This window comes from Ctenocephalides felis, unplaced genomic scaffold (assembly GCF_003426905.1).
Source record: "Ctenocephalides felis isolate EL2017-DRISC unplaced genomic scaffold, ASM342690v1 CF-g0.4_SCAFFOLD_03571, whole genome shotgun sequence".
NCBI lineage: Eukaryota > Metazoa > Arthropoda > Insecta > Siphonaptera > Pulicidae > Ctenocephalides > Ctenocephalides felis.
Genome location: NW_020539725.1, coordinates 59,095,370 through 59,123,090, shown reverse-complemented (window position 1 = coordinate 59,123,090; position 27,721 = coordinate 59,095,370). Strand labels below are relative to the sequence as shown.

The window sequence follows — 27,721 nt, the reverse complement described above, 5'->3', positions numbered from 1 at the left end:
AAAAAATTGGAAAAACCATTTCTAAAATGGGGTTCATTTACGATCTCATCGGTTCCGGATTCGGGTTTATTCTGGGACAAATGTTTAATGCTGTCACAACGGCCGTTTCTTTAGCAGGTAAATGTCGAATTAAATTTTACAACATAATAGAATTGCCAAAATTATCATATGCAAAAAATTTTTTTTTTAAATATTTAATTATATAATAGTTGAAATATTTAAGGCATTACACAAATTCGAATATATTTTTTAGAGATAATTAGACCGGATAAATTCTAATTTAGAATCAATATCAGAAATTTGATGATTTATGTCAGTATTCGGATTTTTCTCAAAAGAACCTTTCAAATTAAAACCTATTTAGACTCCTCTGCTTCAAGTTCGTGAAAAGTGTTTATTTTTTAAACAAATCACATGGTTTTTTTTAGTATTTGCTACAAGAGATTAACACCTTAGCTTAATTATTTAAAAAAATGAATTTTCTCATTCTTATCAGGGGCGTAGCGTGCTTTGGCGGAGCCCCGTATCAAAATTTGTTTGGAGGCCCCCTCAAGTAGAATTTTTTTTTCACGAAATATAATATTATAAGAATATTTACTTATCATTTTAATTATTTATCTATCTAATTTTCTGAATTTTTCACAAATGATTCCAGATATATTTTCACTCTCCTTACCTTTTTTTTAAAAAAACTGACTTATTTAGTAATATTTAAATTTTATAAAGTTTCTGTCTCTAGGAACATACAGGTCTGGTAGACATTTATGTCCTAAACTATTTAGGTAATTTTTAATTAGTTTTAATTTTAAAAAAAATTAAGGGCCAAGAAAAAATGCATACTGTTATTCCGTTGGGAAAACTGGATAAAATAAATTTCTTAGATTTCTGTATTCAAACCTATTTCTAGAACTATCGATTGATCATGATCACATGAGATATTTTACAATATTTCTTTACAGTAATTCAGTCGACATTTTTCCGGAAAAGTTTATCAATTCTCGAATTCAAAAAGACAAATGTTACTACTTACGTCGCAAAGATTTTGAAATCTTTGTTTGTTTGTGAAATTTAAAATAAGATTTCGTTTCTAAAATTCTCTTATCTTGTGATAATAACGCAATAACGCTTCATTATCTTCTGTATTTTGTTCTTTAAAATAGTTATTGCAATCCATATTTTTTGCAAATTATTTGTACTTCTTCAACAAACTATTTCAATAAATTTTCATATGTTAATTCGCACAGTCTATTCAAAAGATTACTTAATAAAATACTAGTTTTTTTTGTAAGCATTACTGGCGTGTTGTAAAGTTTCAGAATAGAAACTTATAATTTTAAACAGTGAAGAAAGAAATCTGAAAATGATTTAGTTGATCATATTTATCAAAATCTAACTATTAAACTAACGCGTCATGCAAGGCAAGTAGTAACAACAACAACAAATAAAAAACGATATAAATATACATATGAAATTCTCAAATTCCAATTTTCTATGAAGAATTTATAATCTGAATTAGTTCTATAGATTTGTTAAGTTATCGAATGTGGAAAAGCTTAACTAATTGAATTGATTGCTAGAGCTTACAGAAATATTGCAGCAGAAATAAATTCTCTTAAAGCGTTTGCTTACAACTTAAAGTTCAATACCCCTCGATAAAAAATTGAAATGCAAACTACATTAAAATTATTAAATTTATTGAAAAATCTTGGCTCGGGGGCCCCGTATTTTTGATACGGCTGATACGGCGGTAGTTACGCCCCTGATTCTTATTTTGTTCTAAACGATCTTAAATAAATTTTACTTACAAACTTTAAATAAATTTAAGTGTTTTTTTTTCATGCTGGGTTTCGTTTGTAAGGTCTATTTGGTTAAAATCCGAATACTGAAATTAACCAGGTGGATTGCTACAAAATATACACTTTTATTGAATTTGTAGTAAAGAGCTTAATAAAGTCTTGCTTTAATAAATAAGATTGTGTCTTTTATAGCTTGTTGGGTATAGTTTAAAAGATCTCGACGAGTAGAACACGGTTTTTAGCGAAAAAACTGATTACATATATTGTAATAAAAAACACTTCAATTTTGATATATTTTAACATAATAGTGATATTTTTTTATACCCAAATCATATCTTTATATGATTTATCATAAAAAACTAGATACACCCTTATTAATAATAGCGCACATATAAATTAGCCAGTTTAGGTATTCAAGCTTATGAATAAACTTCCACTCAATATCCGAAACTTAGACAACAAAAAATTTCATGCTTCCCTAGTTAAACTTTTTAAAGACTTAGCTTTTTATGACATTACTGAATTTTCTCAATTTGAATTCAATAACTATTTTCTTGCACAATTATTATCCTTTATCTACGTATAGATTGACCATTTGATCGCCTGTACAACCAGGTTTTTTATTGCTATTTTATTAATTTTAATTTTTACGGTTTTAAATGAGTATACCATAACTTTCAATCTTGTGCAAGAATTTTGAGCTTGACTGGTGGTCAAATAGACTTAATATGATGAACTTGATGATGAACATTGTATTTAATGTTCGAATGCTTTTTTTTTCAGCTCTTTTTTCAGAAGCGAAATTTGTGCAGCTACTGTGATTATTATAAAATTACTATCCTTTTAATATTAATTATGAATAAGCTTGACAAGAGCCTGAAATAATATTTATTATTATTGATTACGGCTTGCTTATGAATAAATAAATAAATTTATAACGCCTTCCCGTCGTTCTAGCCGTGGCCGCCATTCTGGTGTACGCCTACGCCCGCTTCCTTAAGACCCTCCAGCTGTCCTGCAAAATAACGATCGAGATTCGCGATTGTCGTCTGCAGACCCTAATCGAGCCCTCCGATCAGCAGTCCACCACCCAAGTTCGATGGCCCAAGACGAAGTCGCCCTCCCGAACCCTTTCGCCTCACGTGTCTTCGGCCACCATCAAACCGAGTCAGACGACGGGTGCTGGTGGTGGTGCCGGTGGTCAGCAGCCTCAGACCGCCAAACGGAACGATTCGATCGACTTTGGGTTGCTTCGAAAGCCCTCGACAGTCCCTCCGAAGCTGAGCTGCGGCGGCGGCCGTTCGAGATATGAAGACATGGTAAATAAAGTTGGAGTCGATGAAAGTTTTTCTACCACCAGGAAGGACGTTAAAGACGACCCTAACGCCGGTCTGCAGTTTTCCTGGGAATGCGAAGGGTTAGTCAGGGAGCCGAGCGCCTGTAAAAAAGTCATTTCCTCCCGACAGGAACGGATCACGTATAAAGATCTCAATAAAATGTTCTGACAATGAGAGGCAATTAAGATTTAATTATAATATTTTGTTGTAAAATTTCATATAATCAGGCTAACGAAACAAGGGAATTCGGAATTTTTTTCTAAAAAAACATTTTATATCTAATAGCGTGGGTCTATGTTGCTTGGACTGTCTTTGGGGCCAATTCTCCATTTAAATAGATAGTTTTAAGAAATAGATTTTTATTTGATTAACAATGATTTATTACGCTAAGGTTGCTTATGTCGTACCCGTTAAGAAGAATGCTTTAATATTTAACTTCCCGTAGGGTAGTTATAGTAATGGGCCGAAAATCGAAAATGAAAATTTTTGCATTTCTCGACGTTTTGAAGGTTTCTGAACATTTTCAATTGGCATACCTCAGAAAAAATTGATGTGTGTATGTATGGATACAATTTTTTGTCCACGTTTCACGAATTAACCGATTTGAATGATTCATTAACCATTCGATTCCTATTGATAAGTAGATGTGCTGATTAGTTTTTGGCAAAGGCAGGTCCAACCGTTACGGAGATACGGAGCAAAGAGTGCAGAAAATAGAAATCATCTGATTTGAATGATCCGAAAAACATTCAGTTCGTAATGGCGGGGAAAAGCAGTTATTAGTTTTTGACAAAGGTAGACCCAGCAGTTTCGGAGATACAGAGCTAAATGTTAAAAAAAATTGCAGTTTTTGAGAGAACTAAGCGTCCGATTTAACTGATTCAAAGAACTTTCTGCTTATATTGACAAAACAATTTCTTTTGAGGATAAAAAAATTATTACATCTTTTTTTATTTTCCATAAAATATTTTTGTAATTTTGGATTAAAAATTCAAAAAATCACCCAGACTAAGCACAGTCTAAGCGCCACTCTGGTACAAATGTTTACCCAAGTGCGTTTAGACTGTTTATGTTTGGATCACTTTTCCAAATTTGTGAAAACTATTGAAAAATGTGAAAATGCCGCCAAGTTAAGCACAGTATAAGTGAAAATGTCGCACAGAATTATTTGCAAATGCGTTTAGACTGTGACTATACGGGAGCACTTCAATTCAATTTTGTGCAAATTAGGCAACTTTTTTTTTAAATTGAATGACGATTGTTAATGTTCTGGAAATTGATTTATGATTTACATTTGATTTGCTCAAATATAACAAGATAGCAAAAATAATGAAAGTTACAGTATTTGTAATAATATATTTGAAAACGTTTAAAATTTCTCGAATATTTCATTGCGGTACGGGAAGTTCCAGCAATTTGCCTTAAGGCACAATGCCATACACCACGAGTTTTTGTTATTTAACGAGGCAAACATAATTATTATTTATTATATTAATAATATAATTATTGTATATCGTTTAAAATTGTTAAGTTTGTTTTGGGTGTTTTGTGTTCGCTCCCAAGTTTAAGTAAAACTTCTGAAATAATCTTAACGAATATAAATAGTTATGGGATAGTGTTGGATTTCAATTTAAAAAGTTTGTCCCACAGCCGAAAAACGGTCCACGTATCATAGATCATAATGGATATATTAATTAATGAATTTAGATTTTGAAAAGTTGGAAAATCGAACGAAATTCTATTTTTCAGGTACGAATGTTGTTGGCACCCGAGTTGGGAAAGGAACGCATTTAAGAAAAGCGATCTCTCGACCGAAGTGGACTGATAAAAAATATGTTTAAATATTTAAAAATGTTGACAATAAATTATATAGACCGTTTGAGAGAGTTTGATTGATTTTATAATTTAACTAGGCGTAAACGACATATTAAGTTGATATGTCTGTGGAGCCAAATTTATGATTTTCGTTTAAAACTGCAAAATTTAAAACCATTCGATGAAACATGATAAAATTATTGTCTTTTCACTGTTTATGAGACCTAGTCAAATCCTGGTCGTTTTCCAAAATTCATCCTTGAATCCAATGCCGCCGAATGCGTTCATCTAAAATTATTGACCTTGCCTCCAGAATAAAAATGAAACCATTTTTCGCATTGTTGTAAACAATTAAAAGTGATTTTATTTAGATCTATCCCCGTACTATAGCGATTGAATTAATTAATTGTGTGTCTGCTGAATAGTAATTAATTCCGTAATTGTTTATTTTATGAATCCATATGGAAATGAGGACGACACGATTTGTGTAAAAAATAAAGAGGACAATGTAATCGAAAACGGGAGCAGTGTCAAACTGCCATCGGTTTTGTGTTTTTGTTACGCTGTCATGATTTTAATAAGAATTTTATATCCATTAATTATTTTACACACTGTGATATTTTTATATTTTCCTTTTTTTTCCAATTTGAATTGTTAAAAAAATATTTTTTTCTCTTTTGGGAATTTTGGTTTGTATCGTTCTATGAATTTACATTTCACACATGTGCACAAATTCTAATATGATTTTAAATTATTCTTGTTACTAAATACGCAGACGTTTTTCTTGGAAACATTGAATTGCATTTGAAATAATTTTAGTTTAGGAGAACAGAAGTGTTTATTCGTACATGTATAGACAAAATAATCAGTTTAATATGGAAAATTTTATTATGGAAACCTGAGCAATTGCTGGCACATTTATTATCCAGAGTTAGATTAAAAGACAGAAAACTAGATTAAGTTTATTTTTATGATTTTTATAAAAAACTAGTTGGTATTGGTATTTTGCCTTGAGGCAAGTTACATGAACTTCCCGATATGTATAAATAATCGACCCAATCAATAAAAAATAAATTAATTTATGAGTGATTAGAAGTATTCCGAGTGGATTTATTACACATAATTGAAAACGAACAGGTTAACTCGGGGTATTTTCTAAAAGCAAATTTCCAAAAATCAACAATTATTATATTTGAACCAGTTTCCGTAAGATTTTAATGGTTTAGTATATTTATTAAGGGGGTTGTTCTTTTTTTATTTTTCTTTGTTTCGGTTTTGAGATTTTTTGATATTATGAAAGATAAAACCCTTAGAATCATTTAAAAAAAAAATCATCTCAATATCTATTTTTTTGACGAAGTTATAGATATATATATCTCTATATGTATGATCCTCTGAAAGCGTTTTTTTATCGCTCCGCGAGCTATTGTATGCCAGATTCCTCTTTTTCATTATATTACCTCATGCACATGACCTTTTTAATGTGTCAGCATCTTTGAACACCATGGTGTATTTAGTACATTAAATTAAATGGTGTATTCAGTACATTATATTAAGAACTTTAAATACGTTTTTCTCAAATTGACTTTTTTCAATGCGGTGGCACAAATTAAACAAAAACTACAAGTCGGATCGACTTGCATTTTTTTTTAATTTGTTCACCACTGCAATACCGAGTCCCCCTACCTCAAACAACTTGATAACATTACGCAAAAAAATTTTGCGAAGCTTCTCGCCCCAAAAAAAGGCCTTTTTTGACACTTTTTTTTTAAAATAGCTGCCATTTTTTTCCTTCTTGCTTTTATTCTTTTATTTTGGTAGGGGGACTGGAAACAAACTTCTTCTTCAACGTAATTTCTTTTTTTTTTTTGTTTCGGGCGATGCGCAACGGATTTATCTGTGGCACCGCAAAAGAGATCTATTTTGCAAGACCGACTTTGGCGCCCCCTGGTTAAAAAATGACGGCGCAAAAAGAAAAGAAGAAAATCGCGTAATCTTCTATGATTTTGTAATTTTTGTTTAAAAAAAACCGCATGTCTCTATGATAAATACATTTCGAGAAAAATCAAAAACAAATACCTTGCATTTTTTGTGCCGAAAAAAGAACAACCCCCTTAAGACTTGTTATACCAAGTAAATCGTCTAATTTATATTTTAACGAACATCAAAAAAATTACTCGTTTTCTCAAACTTTGATGAATTTTTAAAATTAAACTACTTGTCGTAAGACCGTAATATTTCAGTAAGTTCTATAAGATCATGATCTATATGGCCAAAAAAAGTTCCATGAAAGTCCGCTTCAATTTTTGTTTCAGCAGTTAATTACAAGGAAACGGCTCGGTAGATTTTCACCTAAAACTAAACAGTACCATTCCCAACTAATATCTTTCGAACAGTTTTCGATTTTTTAAATCGGTTCATTAGTATAAGTTTAAATGTGGACGAAAAGTTTAACACTTCTTTCCAAATTACAAAGAAACGGCTTGGCAGATCACCACACAAAACTGACAAACGATAGTCCTCATTGAGATACATCAAATGGCTTTTAAATTTTTGAAATCGGTTTTTGATGAAAACATAAACTTCTCCTTCGGGAAGTTAATTATATTATCGAATCTAACTGCTTTTTTTCTCACGGTGAAATCTAAAAATGCATTTGCATGCACCATCATCATCGCAATCGGATGAAAAGAGTCACTCAACAAAAATCAACAAAAGAATCGCTATAAAAGGCGCATTGTTCGATTTTTCGATTTTTGTTTGTCAAAGAGGAGAAAGTAATTTCCTAAAATAAAATTTAAATTAAATTCGAAATTGATCATATAATACTAAACCACGCGTCATTAAGCAGGCAGCCACACTACTAGCTATTCGATGATATTGAATTTTGAATTTGTAGATAGAAAAGGAACTAGTGGTGCCTTAAGGAAAATTGCTGGATTGGTGAATTTTGCAAATTATCATAATTTAATAGAAGCTTAAAATATATCATTTAAGTATACAAATATTAATTACGGCGATTACTATAACTTACCCTACGGGAAGTTAATAAAGAAAATATTTTTTGTCAAAAAAAAGTAAATTTTTGTGAAAAATTCATAGTTTCTCAATAATCTATTTATTTTTCGAAGTAAATTTTTTTCAAAAATGTTTAATAAAAAATAATTTTTGGTACGGAAAGTTTCAGCAATTTGCCCTAAGGCACGATGCCATGCACCCCACTAGTTTGTACTTTGTTTCTAAATGGTCATTGAAATTGAAAATATGACTAGGTACATGGTACATATATGCACATCATCTACATACTAATTTTCTGTCCTCGTACGAATTAAAAAGTGCCAGGAAGTCAATTTACCATGAAAAGCGGAAGTCGAACGGGGTAAATGACTCACGAATCACGATCGCAATCATTTCGTTCGAATCGAATGAAAAATTGAATCGGATTCCATTTCGTGTGATCATCGAATTTTTTTTTTTTTTTTTTTTTTTTTTGAACTTGCGCCTTTTGTATAAATTTGTTCGTGTCATTGACAGCTCTTGTTCGTCGACAATTATTATTATCGCCGGTCGTTATTATTATTAGTTCACGCACACGTGAATTCGCACAAAGGGAAAAATGAGCGACGATTGCGAGTGCGAGTGCCGGCAGGATTCGAAGAGATTGAAGAAAAATTACCAAAGGAAACAATTTAATATTGACACTAAATTCACTAATTAGCTCTGTATCACTTTTGTCTTAGATGCTCTTCTCATTGAGCAAGATTAGTTTTACTTCTCGAAGGAGGAGTTTGTTTTCGCCAGAAAACTTCCTTCCCTTACGCCACTGTAGCAGCAAAAAAGTATATTTTTGTCATGTAACCCCTTAACCTGCCAACCGGGCAGGATGCTGAATGCGTCCTCGAAAATTACGATATATAAGTTTAGTATACGATATATAATTAGCGTTGGTGGCAATTACCTCGAATATTGAAATGTATCGCCGCCACAGAAATGTATACATCCATCCATCCATCCAGGTGCACGTCCGTACGTCCGTCGTCGAGTGTTCGGCGAACCGCGTCGACTATACAAAGGGCGACACTTTTTAATTTATGCAATCGAATTTATCATTATCATTATCATTATGAGGCACATTCACATTTTATTACAACTTATTGCTCCACCTAGAAATTATAACTAGTGGTGTATGGCATCGTGCCTTGAGGCAAATTGCTGAAACTTCCCGTACTGTAATGAAATATTCGAGAAATTTTAAACGTTTTTAACAAATACTGTAACTTTCATTATTTTTGCTGTCTTATTATATCTGAGCAAATAAACTGTAAATCATAAATCAATTTATCTCCAGAACATTAACAATTGTCATTTCATTTCGAATTCAATTTCAAAAAAATAGTTGCTAATTTACACCTTACAATTTACAATTGTCCACGTTTTCGGGCGCACGGACCAACCAATTTGAATGGTTTAAAAAACATTCGATTCCTATTAATAGGGAGATGTGCTGATTAGTTTTTGGCAAAGGTAGGTCTAGCCGTTACGGAGATACGGAGCAAAGAGTGCAGAAAATAGAAATCCAGTTTTTAAGAGAACAGATCATCGGATTTGTGTGATCCAAAAAATATTCAGTTCGTAATGACGGGGAAAAGTGGTTATTAATTTTTGGCAAAGGTAGGCCCAGCGGTTTCGGAGATACAGAGCTAAATGTTAAAAAATGGCAGTTTTTGAGAGAACTAAGCGTACGATTTGAATGATCTAAAAAACTTTCTGCTTGTATTGACAGAACAATTGGTTTTGAGGATAAAAAATCATTACATGTTTTTTCATTTTCGATAAAATATTTTTGTAATTTTGGATTAAAAATTGGAAAAATGACCCAGGCTAAGCACAGTCTAAGCGCCACTCTGGTACAAATGTTTTTGCAAGAGCGTATAGACTGTTTAATGGACACTTCTTCAATTTTGTGAAAACTATTGAAAAATGTGAAAATTCCGCCAAGCTAAGCGCAGTGTAAGTGAAAAGGTCGCACAGAATTATTTGCAAATGCGTTTAGACTGTGACTAGGCAGGAGCACTTTTTCAATTTTGTGTAAATTAGGCAACTATTTTTGTTTAAATTGAATTCGGAATGAAATGACGATTGTTAATGTTCTGGAGATAAATTGATTTATTCATGATCTACATTTGATTTGCTCAGATGTAACAAGATAGCAAAAATAATAAAAGTTACAGTATTAGTAATAATATATTTGAAAACGTTTCAAATTTCTCAAATATTTCATTACAGTACGGGAAGTTCCAGCATTTTGCCTTAAGGCACGATGCCATACACCCCACTAGTTTTTAGCCTTAAATTGAATAAGTTCATTAAGTTTGTGATAAATGTATATGAAACCATAAATCGCAACCACATCTATCAAATTTCCAAAATAATTTCTTATCTTCAGCCACAACCATCATCTAGTATCAAAACCACTGCCAAAGTGCAAAGTCTCCTCTCAACACACACACATATACACACATGCATCCAAAATTGAAATAAACAAAATAATTATTAACAATCACATATCAATAAAAACTCTGCCAATATATTTATACAACAAACAAAACTAACAATGGACATCAATAAAACATTATTCAAATCGAACCATTTTACAATTCCTTTGAGTTGAGGTTATGTACGTACGTGTTGGCCCACTTAATAATAATAATAGAAATTGATAAATAAAAATTGTAAAAGTTAACGAAATTTAATATACATTTTGTTATGTATGGTATACAAAATTATATTGAAATTATTTTATTTTTCTTTTATGAATTTTATTATTATAAATTCTGTCTTAGTTGTGTTGGTGTCAATCAGAATACATAACATTCATGGTTTGTTTTAACAGTTAATAAATCTCAAACAGTTCGCTCTAAGTTCTTTTTTGAGATAGTTCAATAGTTTCTTTGTGTGACAGTGAAATTAATTTATTTATTTAATTTTAAAGTGTATGTTATGATTAAATTTGTTTAATTTTGTTCTACATGACCGGATAAAAGGTTAGTGGAAATTGGAAATATTTAAAAATATTTATTCTTGTTAAATTCAACTAGCCGGAAATTTTGTCGGTCGTTCAAAATAAGTAATAAAAAATTGTTTTTATAAAAATTTTAGTTTACTAGTTTACTTTGTTTACATGCACATATATGGATTTGTTTAATTTTTTTTTTTTGAAAAATTGGAAAAATATTATTTGTTATCAAATTTAACTAGTCGGTATTTATATATGTTTGATTCCAAACATATATAAAGTTTTTGTTTTCAAAAAAAATTTAGAAGTAATGTGAATGTTTCTTCAAAATGTAAAAAAAAATTAAATTTTGTTTGATTTTTTTTAAGAAAATTTGTAAAAATGATAATTAAGATTAAATTTAACTTTAGTCGATTTTTATATGAAAATAAAAATAAGCTAATAAATGTAAAAGTTCTTCCTATAGGAATAAACTTTATAAGTAATTTAAATTCATTATGAAATGCTAGAATAATTTTTAATCAAATTATATTATATCGAGATGGAATTATTCAAAATATATTTGGAATAAATAATAATCCTAATATAGTTCTAATTCAATTTAAGGATAAATTATTTGAAGTTATGGGATCAAAAATAAAAAATAAATTAGTTATCATTTTCAAATAAAAATCAAATCAAATTAAGCTTGACAAGAGCCTGAAATAATATCTATTATTATTGATTACGGCTTGCTTATGAATAAATTAAATTATATTAAAAAATATGTGTTTTGTTCAAAATATTTTCTTCTCACAACATCTATCGATTTTTTATTCCAAAATTGATTAGTGGAAATTCATATACACATTTCTGTTTGATTTCAAAATCTTATGAAAATATTAAAATAACAGTTTTATTAAAATTTGTTTTATTGAATGTTTGTTATTTGAAAGATTTTTAATGATTTTATAAAAAAAAATTGCTAGTATCACAAATATTATAAGTTTACATACTTTTAATATTTTGATTCCATAATTTGGATCAGCATAAGCATTTCTTCAATATAAACAAATAGAAAGTTATTTTGGTATTTATTATTATTTATTTTTGAAATTACATATATTAATAATATTAGAATGACTTTTTGATGCTATTTATATTTGTCATGATTCAAACTAATTAAAAAACGATTTACTATCGTTTTATATTTGTTAAAAAATAAATAATTCTAAAAAATTGGGCTATTAAAGTCGTTGATCTGAAAATTTGGAAAAAAATTGGAAAAAGATATTTTCGATATTGTAAAATAATATAAATTTTCATTATAATACTTTATTTAGTAAAATAATTGTAAGTAATATTTTGTTATTTTATTTGTTTATTTTTTGTATGATTTTATTACTTATAGGAATTTTACAGACATTACGTTATTGGAATATTAATGCGAATTTTTTAGTTCAGTTATGTAAAATAATTATTCATTTTCCACTAATAAATTTAAAAAAAATAAAAAAAAGATGGTTAAAAAATTATTTCAATTCATAAACTTCCCGTAGGGTAAGTTATTGTAATCGTCCAAAAATCGAAATTGAAAATTTTTGCATTTCTTCACGTTTTAAAGGTTTCTGAACTTTTGGCAAACTTTTAAAAAAATGATGTGTGTGTGTGCGGATACAAATTTTTCTGTTGACGATTTCGGAAGCACTGTTTAACCGATTTCATTGGTTCAAAAATAAATCGATTCCTACTGATAGGTGGTAGTGGTGACTAGTTTTTGGCAAAGGCAGCTGCAGCCGTTGTGGAGAAAATAGAAATCGAGTTTTTGAGAGGACGGATTATCCGATTCGAATGATCTAAAATACATTTAATTCGTAATGATGGGTAGAAGAGGTGATTAGTTTTTGAAAAAGGCGGGTCCAGCCGTTTTGGAAATACGGAGCTAGGTGTGCAAAAAGTGGCAGTTTTTGAGAGAACTAAGCATCCCATTTGAATGATTCAGAAAACTTGAGATTGATTTTAGGGAAACAATTTTATTTTCTGTTAAATTTTCTTTAATATCAAAAAACAAAATTTATTAAATTTTATTCTTCTAATATTTCATTATGATACGGGAAGTTCCAGCAAATTGTCTTAAGGCACGATGCTATACACTGCTAGTTTAGAAATATTTAGGAAATTGGATGGATTACAAAAACAAGAGTTTTTTTTATTTTTGATAGTAAATTTTATCTATATTTTATTCACTATAAATCTCAAATCAGAGCAAGGTTATATTGATAAAAATATAACTAATAATAAATTTATCGATAAATCAATAGAATGGATTTCTGGAATTGCATTAACAGAAGAAATATGAAAGGAAAGACTTTTTGTTCTGATAAATATATATACATGTAACTATTTTTAAAATAAAGTATTTCATTTATTATTGTACGATTTTTCCTTCGATGTAAATAAAACTTATGCAATTTATTGGCGAACCTGGTCATTTTTTTCTTGTGATTCATATGTTTATGTATATAAATATACAAGTATGTATGTATATATATATTTATACATATTAATTTATTCCTAAAGTCACATTCGTTTGACCGAAGTTCAATTTTTGAATAAATTTTGTATTTTTAGTCTTTACTTCGAATATCGTTTATTGGCACTCCAAAGACGTTAATGGTTTTGATGCCCATTTCGACCAGCTTGATATCAAGCAATGCAATAATAATGAAATAGTGTTGCAAAATTAATAAATTGCATATGTTTATTTATTATCATATAATAGGTATATATAACTCGGCCAGTTTGATATCAAGCAGTAGTACTTTAAAACACAGTTGAAAATTGCATATGTCTATTAGCATATATAATGGATGATATAAGAAATAAGAAAGAAAAATATAGATTCATTTTCTGAGGTTAATTATATATCTTGAAAATTCTTGTATATATATATATATATATATATATATATATATATATACGATTGTCTGCAATTCATTTGCAGACACAATGGATAAGTTAATCAAATCCAATTGGAATCTATTTAAAAACATATATTCATATACACATATATATATATATATATATATATATAAATATATAAACCAAAAACTATTTATATTAAACTTAACGTTTTTATTTTGTTTTTTTTCAATAAATAATTATCTTTATCATGAAGATAATGAAACCCATCTCAAAGGATTTTTAAGTTATTTAAAAATAAGTTTTATTTCGAATATTTCTGCTATTTTTAACTTCCCGTAGGATAAGTTATTGTAATCGTCCAAAAATCAAAATTGAAAACTTGTACATTTCTTCACGTTTTGAAGGTTTTTGAACATTTTGACTAAACATTATTACTTTAGTTAAAATCTTAGGTGAATTATTTTGTAAAATCTAGTTCATATGGCACTGTTCAATGAATTTTTGACACATGAAACAAAATTCTAAAACATTGTTCAATAAGTACAAATATTCTTTTGTATTTAAATAATTTAGTAAAGTATAGCAAAATACAACATGCATAAGTTTAAAAAAATAATGTGCATGCATTTTTGGGCATATTGTGTTATTTATTTAAACTGAATTATATAATTTTATCTGCCAAACATTTATTGTATCTTATATTATTTTAATTTCTGGCACATCTCAGTTGGTTTTCGGCAATAATATTGTAGATATTAAATTTTTCTTATTCATAAACTGAATATGAATATTATATACTAATATTGTCTAGGCTCGCTTAAACTAAATTCAAATCTCAAGTAAATTGACACTCTCGTGTGTCGAAACGTATTCAATGTTAAACAATTATATGCTGTTTTTTGCAATATTTTCCATTTATTCCTACAGTTTAACTATACCTTTGTAATCATATAAAATTCCCTTCAGAAAGATTCATCAAAATCTGAATAATCGTTTAGGAGGAGTATATTTATCGAATCTTTGATACAAAGTCCATAACTCTAACCATTTTTATTCAATGATTAAAATTGAATAATAAATTAGTTAAATTTGCGGCTCTTAAAATTAATTATACACGTATTTATGTATTTATATGTATTATGTGTGGACCGGTTTTTAGATTAGAAAAAATTCTGAACTAAACTAATATAGAAATGGAATGCAGATTATTTGAAATAGTTTTTGTTCCGCGTATGTCAACATTTCATATCAATACGTCTATCTGCATACCTGACCACAGCTATATATATATAGATCGATATATATATATATATATATATATATATATATATATATATAAGATATAAATAGTTGTATATTTACATACTGTCATCCATAAATTTATACCTACCTATCGGCAGTAGTTAAATGTGACAGTTATATTTCCAAGCGACAATTTCAATTTAATTTAAATATTTATAGTAGAATAGTATAAGTGGAGTTTTGCTTACAAATAGTAAATTGATTCCTTTAATTATAATTACAGTTATTTTATTATTTTACACTACGTATGATATATGTAGTCAAATTGTAGTTGTAAAAATTTAGAATAGTGGGCATGGGCTTAAAATAAACATCATGTACGCCTCAGGGGCACAACTAGTGTAACCGCCTCAAAAAAGGTGATTTTTGGGAATTTATATTAAAAAAACTACTATATTAATCATTTCAAAATTTTAGGAATATATTTATACATGTTTTAAGAATAAATAGTAAAATTTTTGAAGAAAAAAATTAAATATTTTTTAAGTTATCGTCGATCTCCAACGGCGTGACAGAAAAAGGCCCTTAACTGCTGCAGTGATTCCGGCCTTCCACGTGGATGAAATTTAAAAAAAAAATCCCATTAAACTAGATAATATTGGCTGTAAAATGAACTACGATAAAGAAAAAAAATCAAAAATTGACAAAATGACGCCTTTTTTTTAAGTCTAATTTTAACCAAAATTTTGGTCGTTTTTGAACTGCCAAAATTCGATTTTTGATCCGATCAAAAAATCGATAGTACATTTTACGGAGAACTATACATAGAACATGAAAAAAAAATTGATAGTGATCGGATCATTTGTTTTTGAGTTTTCGCTGCAGCAAATTTGGAAAAAGCTGTTTCGATAAAAACGCGTTTAAATATAAAATGATCATTATACTATATACTATATATAGTATATACTATATATACCCTTTAAATGGCTGTGACTCAACAACTATCGATATCGATTTGAAATTTTGGTACGTTTTTTTTAAAGGTATAACCTATCGAAATATGGAAAAATTGAAAACCTCCTTTAAAGTGAATAAATCTTTTATTTTGTTTTTCTCCTTTTTGAGATATTATGTGTTATTATAAATAATTCTAAGTGATTTTTTTTGGGGAATAAATTTTCTTTCCTCTTTTTTGTCACACAAATATGAATTTATTTATATATTCTGAATCAATTATTGTTTGCAAACCAAATCCAATAAAGGATACATACCTACGGGTAAAAACCCATGTTATAATGCATGTACATACTTTTATATACTGAAATATATAGTCTTTGAATTGAATTAAAAATTGAAAATTCGATTTTTTGAAAATTTTACACTAGTTGGGCCCCTTAAATGCGTATTAAAAAACTATTTATCAAGTAGAACTAGCACCCATATATTTTTTGTCAAAATTCACTCATTTTCAATTTTATAAAAATATTATCGGACCACAAATTCAAGAACTAAATGACTGCAAGCCCAAGATTGACGAAAGAAGTGGATACTATTTCTGATTTATTATAAAATCAAAAAAATATCAAGAAAAAAGATATACGAGTCTATCTATTAACGGTATTTCTAATTTACACAAGTTGAGATTTTTTTGCTAATGGTTTATATGTATATATTATGCCCCATATGACGTTTTACAGTTCGATTATGCCATAATTATTTGTATAAAATTCTTAAACTAACACCTGAATAATATTACTAATTCCCAGCGATGTAGAAAAGATTTATTCGATCCGAGTGAAAAACTAGTGGGGTGTATAGCATCGTGCCTTAAGGCAAATTGCTGGAACTTCCCGTACCGTAACGAAATCATAAGTCGAGAAATATTAAATGTTTTCAAATAGATTATTATAAATATTGTAACATTGTCTTATATTTATAAGCATTATTTATAAATTGAAAGTTGAAATTATTTGTTTAAAGTATATTAGAACTTTAGTCAGAATTGTAAATAATATCTGATTTATTTTCGATATTATTTAATACTGCTTCTTTTTATTTAATAATGCACGTGCATATTTGCAATGATAATGCAATTTGCTATACGGGGAGCAATTAATAATATTATTCAAAGTCGATCGATAAGAGAATGTAGTGTTATTCCTAGAATAAATTTGAATTAATTAAACATCGATGTTTAATCGTTGTTGTAATAACATGTCACAGGCAATTTAAAAACAATAGTTAATAATATTAATTATCATACTGTTACGATTTCGTGCCGTTAATTGGCCCATTGAGAGGAAACTTTTATTGATTGATAAAGATTAAGATAAAGATAAGGCACACGAGAAGGATAAAATCGGTAAGATTATTATATTTATTCTAACCTAGGCATGAATTTTATTTTGCCTTAAGGCAAGTGCATTTCCCTACCATCAATAGAAATTAAGATTTTACCTACAATTGTTACAAGTGTTAAATTTTATTCTTAAATCTCGAGACTCAGTGCTAACCAGCGAAATCGTCATTTTGAAATAATCAGCTACTTATTAAGTAATATTATTAACTTCCCGTAGGGTAGTTATAGTAATGGGCCGAAAATCGAAAATAAAATGTTTTGCATGAAGGTTTCTCAACATTTTACTGCCATACCTCAGAAAACTAATGAATATGTGTGTGTGTTTTGCATGTCCTGGTAAACGGTACGGGAAGTTCCAGCAATTTGTCTTAAGGCACGATGCCATACACCACTAGTTTATAAACAAGTTATCACGTGTCAGTATTTTTGTGATATAATTTCAAAGTTCCGTATTACGCTATTATTTGTATCGTCGATAAAGTCATCGTAAAATGACCGACTAATGTGGACTTTGGGCCCACATTAAGATTTACATCAGCATTATACATCATCATCATGATTTTAATCATTATTATTATTATGTATGAAGAAAGGAAAAACATACGAGCGTCAGTCGAATTAGAAACTGATAACAATTTCAGCTGATATCAGCGATCGATCGAGAACGATCATGATTTCGTTGATGATAATAATGAAATCCTTCGAGATTGATAAAAATTTAGAGATTTTAGTATGAACATATATTTATATATATATATATATATATATATATATATATATATATACACTAGATTACCCAACAGACGTTGCTCTGTACCCACGTCTACAATTCAAGTTCCAAATTTTTTAGTATCCTATCCTATACTTTTAACTTGCCGTAGGGCAAGTTATAGTAATCGCAAAAAATCGAAAATGAAGATTTTTATCTATCTTTACGTTTTAAATTTAGCTCTGTATCTTCGAAACCGCTATGCCTACCTTTACCAAAAACTAATAGCCACTTTTCCCCGTCATTACGAACTGAATGTTTTTTGGATCATACAAATCGGATGATCCGTTCTCTCAAAACTCGAAAACTTCTCTCAAATTTCTATTTTCTGCACTCTTTGCTCGAATGTTTTTTAAACCATTCAAATCGGTTGATCCGTGCGCCCGAAAACGTGGACGAAAATATGCGGACATACAAAACACACACACACATCCATTTTTTCTGAGGTATGCCTTAAAATGTTCAGAAACCTTCAAAACGTTGAGATATTGCAAAAAGTTTGATTTTTGATTTTCGGCCCATTACTATAACTACTCTACGGGAAGTTAACAATTTGTCATATTATTGTGAATTTTTGTTTTAAACTATTGTATGTAATTTATATTAGTACCTACATTTTTTAACATATTATTTATTATTATTGTACAACTTTTGTCTGTGATTTATGACATGTAAAACGATATAAGAGTTGATTTATTATTTAGATACCGCTAATGAGTAATTAAATAGGAGAATTATAATTAATCATAAGCCGAACTCAGTGGTACTTTTCCTAAAGATAAGATTTAACTAGGCAATCGTTATAGATTTATTTCTATAATCTATTTTATAAATCAATAAAAATATTGAATACTTCTCAAATGTATTTCAAAACGACTTCGAGATCATCTGAATAAAGTCAGTTTATTTCCTAATTGATTATTATCTTTTTAGATATTTATTACAATGGATGATTCCTCGCCAGATTTCCATTTCACCACGATCGATTATTGTGTTTTTGGCCTGGCCCTGTTCGTTTCGGCCCTGACAGGGTTGTATTACGGATGTAGGAAATCAGGGGATGAATCTGATGAAAACAATCAGCAAAACAGCAAAATAAAAGAACAGAAGAGTTTCTGAATGGAAACTCCAATTTTGGCCTCTGCCAGTGGCTGCCTCTCTCGTCGCCAGGTAAAGGAAAAAAAATATCAAAATTTTTGGTGAAATATTCACAATTCTATCTCTCTCTAGTTATGTGTCTGGTGTAACGATTTTGGGTACGCCTTCGGAGATATTTCGATACGGAACCCATATTGGATAATAGTGGTGCCAATCGCTCTGATGAGTCTAGTGGTGGCCAATGTTTTTCTTCCGATGTTCTGCAAGTTGCAAGTTCAGAGTTCCTATGAGGTATTTGTAGAAATAGTAGATATTTGTGATTTTCACTTTGTGATTTTTTAAATAATGTACAATTTTTAGTATTTAGAAATGAGATTTAATCCGTTTGTGAGGACGATAGCATCCGTCATGTTTGTCATAGACGAGGTAACTAAATATGCACATATAAGGTTGTCAAATATCCCCTTCCGCCTTTTTGTATTATAAACCAAGAGCAAAAAAGCGGAAGGGAGATATTTGACAACCTAATATTAAAGTAACTCGAATGCAATTTATTATAAATTTATTATTTTTTCCAGCTCTTGTTTCTACCAATTGTTATATATGTGCCAGCTTTAGCTTTAATCAAGGTAATCAAATTAGATGAGAAAAGTTATGCCTAAAATTTATACTATAGGTCATATAATGCATTTTGAGTTTCTTTGTTTTCCAGTCACCGGTGTCGACGTCCATGTGATTGCTACCATAGTTTGTGTCGTTTGCATTTTCTATACAGTTATGGTGAGAAATTATTGACATAATTAATATTTTGATAAAAAACTAAACTTTTTTTAAAAAAACTATCATTTTCCAGGGTGGTTTGAAGGCGGTCGTGTGGTCAGACACATGGCAAACACTAATAATGTTCGTTTCGGTTCGTTGCTTTTCGTTTGCATTTTGGGATCAATTCATCTGGGAGGATTTTCTGAAGTCTTCGCCAAAGCCGATAAAGGCGACAGGTTACAAATATTCAAGTGAGTTTATAATTATGGCAACTTTTATTAAATTAAATCTGTTTTAATATTGCTAATCTGATTTAAATTTAATCTGATTAATATTGATTAATCTGATTTTTATTTATTTATTTGTGTTTTGATCCTAGTCCTTATGAGCGTCATACGTTTTGGTCAGTATCATTGGAGGATTTTTTCTACTGGACATCTTTTAATTCAGTCAATCAGACTATGGTTCAGAGATATATGTCTTTACCCACCTTAAGACACTCTAAAATGTAAGTAAAGTATAAAACTATATATAAAAAAAAGAGTGCGCGTAAGGATCACACGCGATTGAAGAACAACTTAATTGCTACTGTACAAAGTTGCAAATTTAAGTTAAGTAAAAAATAAATACGATTATTGACTGCTTGTTTTTGATATTCGCTGGCGATACAATTTCATTCTTTGAGCAACTGTAGTATCTGTCTTTTGTAAAAATATTTTCCATTTTAGTAATAACTAGTATTTATATTTATATTTATATTTATATTTTATTTTATTTATATTTTATATTCATATTTATATTTATTATTATATTTAGTAATAACCTCAAAGGTATTATATAGTAACCTCGAAAAACTCGAATAATACAAATTACTTCAATAAACTTACATTTCTTACGCAGCGCAGATTTTTCATATGTTTCATTATTTGCGATTATTTGCCACTACAATTATTTATAAGGGGACGGGATAAAATATTATTCCAATCCTGATATTTTTATTAACTCACGATTTATCCACTATTAACCATAAAATGTTTCGATATAACACCGGAAATTTGGACAATATGCTTCACGCTTTCGGTGACGTACGCACGTATAAAGTCCCGTATAGAAATCATATCATCGAGAGCGACTGACTCTCACTTCAGCTTGGCGTAACAATTCCGTTGCATTTGTACGGATTTACATCCATCGCGCCTAAAGAAGTTTTTTTTCAAAATTGAATCGTTATTTTGTTTTCCGATCGGTTGTACTGTTTGCTTTCGGCATAGCGATCCTTATTTCCTGTGCTGCTACACTGGTCTTCTAGTATTTGCAGAATTGGGTTCTTGTGACCCTTTGGGTTCTGGTCTGGTGAAGGCTGACGATCAGATGTTGCCTGTTTACGTGATGCAGGTCACCCAAAAACATTCCTGGAGCAGCTGGTCTGTTCGTAGCTGGAGTTTTTGGTGCAGCTTTGAGGTGAGGTGAATACTGAATACATGTTGGAATTTACCTTACATTTTTTAATTAAATTTAATTTTTTTTAGTCGCTATCGGTGATCTTGCATTGCACCTCGGAGTGTTGCTTGTGATCTGTCGAGGGGATGTTGTGGCCTACTGGCTCGCAATGTGGCATCGACTTCTACGAATTCATTGAGTGCCTCGTCGAGAAAACACAACGACATGCTCGGAGTGACCGCCTTGAGGGCGTGCGCCTGTTTCTTGGGAGCGGCGGCGGTTGCCAGTGTCTATCTGGTGGAGCATCTTGGAGGAGTACTCAGTGTGAGATAATCAATTAATAACTCCAAATTAAAATTAGTTGGCATTGGTGTTTTGCCTTGAGGCAAGTTGCATGAATTTCCCGATATGTTTAAATAATCGTCTTAATCACACAAAAAATAAAATAGTGGGCTTGGCATCGTGCGTTAAGGCAAATTGCTGGAACTTGACGTACCGTAATGAAATATTCGAGAAATTTTAAATGTTTTCAAATATATTAATACAAATACAGTAACTTTCATTATTTTTGCTATCTTGTTATATATATCTGAACAAATCAAATGTGAATCATAAATCAATTTATCTTCAGAACATTAACAATCGTCATTTCATTTTGAATTCAATTTCAAAAAAAAATAGTTGCCTAATTTACAATAGAACAAAATTGAAAAAGTGCTCCCGTAGTCTAAACGCATTTGCAAATAATTCTGTGCGACATTTTCACTTATACTGTGCTTAGCTTGGCGGCATTTTCACATTTTTCAATAGTTTTTTTTTTCTTCACAAAATTGGAAAGTCTAAACGCACCGGGTAAACATTTGTACCAAAGTGGCGCTTAGACTGTGCTTAGCCTGGATAATTTTTTGAGTTTTTAAACCATAAATACAAAAATATTTTTTGAAAAAAAAATTAGAAACACTTTTTTTTCAAACGCAATTATTTTGTTGAAACAAGCAGAAGAAAGTTCTTTCAATCATTAAAATCGGACGCTTAGTTCTCTCAAAAACTGCTATTTTTTTAACATTTAGCACTGTATCTTCGAAACCGCTGGGCTTACCTAAGCCAAAAACTAATAACCACTTTTCCCCGTCATTACGAACTGAATTTTTGTTGAATCATACAAATCAGATGATCCGTTCTCTCAAAAAACTCGATTCTATTTTCTGCACTCTTTGCTCCATATCTCCGTAACGGCTGGACCTGCCTTTGCCAAAAACTAATCAGCCTCCTATCAATAGGAATCTAATGTTTTTTAAAACATTCAAATCGGTTGATCCGTGCGCCCGAAAACGTGGACGAAAAATTGTATCCATACATACACACACACACACACACACACATCCATTTTTTCTGAAGTATGCCAAAATGTTCAGAAACCTTCAAAACGTCGAGAAATGAAAAGATTTCAATTGGGATTTTTGGACTATTACAATAACTTACCCTAAGTTAATTATAAAAATCGTCGAAAAAATTTTTTTCAAACATTTTATTACAAGAAAACGACCCGGCCGATCTTTACCAAAAACTAATCAGCACGATTCCCAACCAATATCTTTCGAACGGTTTTTGAATTTCAAAATCGATTCAGAATTGCGGGCTAAAAAGTGGACGAAAAATTTTTCATTTTCTGCTATTATTACGAAACGGCTTGGCCGATCGTCGCACAAAACTGACAAACAATAGTCCTTATCGAGATACATCGAAGGGTTTTTAAATTTTTGAAATCGGTCCAACTTTTTGAGGAAAACGTCGATTTACGGCAAAAAAATCTGTTGATGCACACACACACATACTTTTTCCGTAAAATTGGTCTCATTCGATTCAGAATGGTTTGAAACGTTGAGAAAACATAAAATTAGCAAATCGGATTTTTGATGAAAACATAAACTTCTCCTTAGGGAATTTAATAATTAAATATAATCATTTTGCATTGTATTCCCTAGTTGGCCAGTACCCTGAGTTCTATAGCAGCCGGAACCACTTTGGTCTTTTTGCCCTGGGCGCTCTGGTGCCCTGGTCGAACCCTTGTGGTGCCATCACAGGGTCAGTGGCAGGAGCCCTGATGAGTGCCTGGGTTGCTTCGGGTCAAGGGCTAAATTGGCCGAAGGGCTTGTCAAGGAAAAGTGGCTGAGGACTTCTTTGGATGGTTGTGACGGGTTGCTTGGTAACGGCACTGCAGAGTGTTGTTGAAATTGACCAGCAATATGGACCAGGTGAGAATTGTGATACCTAAAAATTTATTCGAATTTAAGAAACGATTATTTATTTTCAGCTACAAATAGATGAATCCGATGTGTTCTTTTTATACCGGTTATCGTACCATTGGGTAAGTCCCATAGGTATTTTGACGGTTTTAATTGTTGGTCTAATCGTCAGTCTGATTACTGGAAAGCAAGACGTTGGACGGATGGACCCAGAACTTATATCTCCAGTATTACACAGGTATTATTTAACTTCAGTAGTATCGTAGTATCTGTAACTGCTTAATTTTATATCAAGATCCACTTTGAATAACATTGTTTTATTTCTATATATATATATATATATATATATATATATATATATATAATATACACCTAAGTCTGTTTTTACACGGTAGATTGGTTCCAGAAGAAGCCGTGTAAAAAAAGACATTAATCTTATACAAAAATGGGTGATTTGTTCCTAATCCCTAAAACCTATTAAAATTAGTGAAAAACAAGAATTTTTAAGAACAAGAATTCATATTTTTTATATATATATATATATATATATATATATAAATTATATATATTTTAGGGGATTCACTTAAATCTTTAAGCTAGTGTTCGCAAACTATCAATACTATCGATGGTTTCAGACTTTTTTCTTTCATAAATACTTTTTTGTGATTGAACATACTTCGCAAAAAATAAATTTGACAAAAAAAATTAAGTACATTAAAATTTCAAATCGTGCTAAATGGAATAAAAATCGTGTAAAAAAAAAATTAAAAATATTCAATTTTCAAACCGTGTTATATCAAAACGTGTACAAAAAGACCTTGTAAAAAACAGACTTAGGTGTGTGTATATATATATATATATATATATATATAAAATTAAATTACAATTTGCTCATTTAAAAAATAGATAAACATCAATATGGTTTCCTCCCTTCATCAAATACACAAGGTGCCCTAATAGATTTGACTAATACCATCAGTCAGCACCTTGAAGAAAATATACATACAGCTGCAATTTTTATTGACTTACAAAAAGCTTTCGACACAGTAGATCATGGCATATTACTCAATAAACTAATAGATTTGGGTGTAGAGGGTTTGTCTTACAGCATTATCAAAGATTTCCTCATGAAAAGAGTGGTAAGGACAAATGTGGGAAATTTCACAAGTGGAGGATGTAACATAACCTGTGGAGTCCCACAAGGTTCTGTATTAGGACCTTAATTATATCTATTATATACCAATAACCTTAAAGACGCAAAATTAAAAGGAAGATACATATTATATGCAGACGATACTGCCATAGTATATGCAGATAAGAATAAAAAAAAGACTCGAAGATACTATAAACACGGACATGAAAACATACATTGAGTGGCTAACTGAAAATAAACTAACAATTGACGTCGATAAAATAAAATACATATATTTCAAACATAGAAAAAATACCAAGAACACTAAACTAAATATTAAAGTAAATAATAGAGAAATAGAAGTGGAAAGCATAAAATACTTAGGACTGATAATAAATGAAAACATTAAACACAATAGAAAGAAGAAGTTGAGAGGAAATTTCATATTGAGCGCTAGTAAAATTTATAATGAATTGCCAAACGATATTAGGATGACCAATGATGACGATAAATTTAAAAGAAAAATAAAGAAATACTATAAGGAAATTGAAGACAAAGAAGACTGAAGAGTTATATAAAGATAGAGATATTTTAATTTTAATAGATATTATATTAATAAAATGTATATATAGAATATGAAAACTGTTTTCATCATCTCTCATACCAGGCACCTCTGTCTGACTGAGATATGAAAATAATGTATATTATATATAAATAAAAAAAAAAAATAATAAAATAATTTAAGCTACTTCTTTTAGATTTTTGCCAGAATCTTGCAAACAGTTTGCAGGAAGAACAAGAAAATCCCGAATGAAAAGAAAATTTGATGTGATTGCTGAAAGCAGCGAGTTGCAGCTAATTAATGGTGACAAAGTCACTTTTTTGCTTAAGACTTCACAAGTAAAGAATGGAATTATTAATACATTAACATTTATTTATAAATTATCACTATTTTATTAATTACAGGGAACAGAAACAAATCCGGAAGTGAGATGACTGTTGATACAAAGATCTGAAATAAATTTTATTTAATATAAAAGTATTACACGTTGTTGGTACACCATCTTGTTATATTTCGTATATAATTTATAAATATAAATGTATATATAAGATTGTTTATCTATATTTTTATATGAGAATATAAATAATAAAAATATAATATGATTCGAAGTGCAATTTATGAATGTTATTTATTGAAATATAATCAAGAATTCTGATCAGTTAGTATTAGTTAATTTTATTAGATGATATTAGTTAATTCTTATCTTTTAGTGAGATGTTTTTGCTAACAAGACTATCGGAATTACAATAATCATTTATAATTTGTAATATTAATATTATCTGATAAATAGTGCAGTAAAAAGTGTGGTGTGTTTACATTAATATAATTATATATATATATATATTATATATATATATATGTATGTATGTAAAATTAAAAGTTATTTGAAGAAAACTAAAAAAATTGGCCGAAATCTATATAACGCAAATACTAAATTTGAATTTCTACTACGAATTATTCAAAATTTCAATATCAAAGTGTATGAAACAGGTATTACTAGATTTTAGTAAATTTTATCTAGTTCCATATATATAAATATATATATATAATATATATATATATATATATATGTATATGTATATGTATATGTATATAAATTTGTTACATTTTCATCAAAAATAAAAATATAAAATTATGTAATTTTGCCACTATATTCTTTAATAGGTATATATTAATATTAATTAAGCTTACGGGTTAGATTACAAATTCTTTCTATATTTTTGAAATGAAATTTCTATATGTGTGTCATCTTGTTAAAGATTTATTAAAAATTTTGAGATTTTTTGTAGTTTGTTTGAAAATGTTTTAGATTGTCTAAAAATTTTATGAGATGCATGAAAATGTTGCAGATTGTCGGAAAATGTAGTAAATCATCTGAAAATATTGCAAGGTGCCTTTTAAAGTTGTATATTGTGTAAAAGTTTTATAAACTGTCTGAAAATGTTTTAAATTAACTGAAAATGTTTTAAATTATTTTTTAATCCTCTTGTAGACTTTATGAATGTTGTAAATTGCCTAAAAGTGATTTAAATCGGCTTGAAATTAGTTGAAATTGTTGCAGATTATCTAAAATTGTAAATAACTGCTTGAAAATGTTGAAAAATATTATTGGGTGATGTTAAAATAATTTAAGTTTGCCTAAAATGTTTTAAATTAGCTGATAATGTTTTAAATTAATTAATCCTTTTGTATATTTTCTATATACTGTATATTCTCTAAAAGTGATTTAAATCGGCTGGAAATATTTAAAATTCGTTGAAAACGTAGATTGTCTACAAATGTTTCAAATTATCTGGATTCTGTAAATTTGCTAAAACTGTTTAACTTAACTAAAACTACAATCGATGCATATGCAGAGCATACCTTACATTAGTCATCGTTCTATGCTTCTAGAATTTTACATAGACATTGAACTTGGTTGTTAAACTAAAAATCAGTATCTCCCCTTTTCTATTTTATTTATTAATTCCTTCATAAACAATGATAAAATATTTAATAACAATGAATTAAACGCTTTAAATTATTAACTTCCCGTAGGGTAAGTTATAGTAATCGTCCAAAAATCGGAATTGAAAATTTTTACATTTCTCGACGTTTTGAAGGTTTCTGAACATTTTGGCATACTTCAGAAAAAATGGATGTGTGTGTGTGTGTGTGTGTGTGTGTGTGTGTTTTGTATGTCCGCGTTTTTTCGTCCACGTTTTCGGGCGGACGGATCAACCGATTTGAATGGTTTAAAAAAC

At 29.5% G+C, this 27,721-nt stretch overlaps 1 pseudogene; it reads left to right on the top strand.

Annotated features, from left to right (window-relative positions):
- The first annotated feature begins 19,326 nt into the window (after positions 1-19,326).
- Positions 19,327-25,876, top strand: LOC113386388 (annotated as a pseudogene).
- Positions 25,877-27,721: the final 1,845 nt, after the last annotated feature.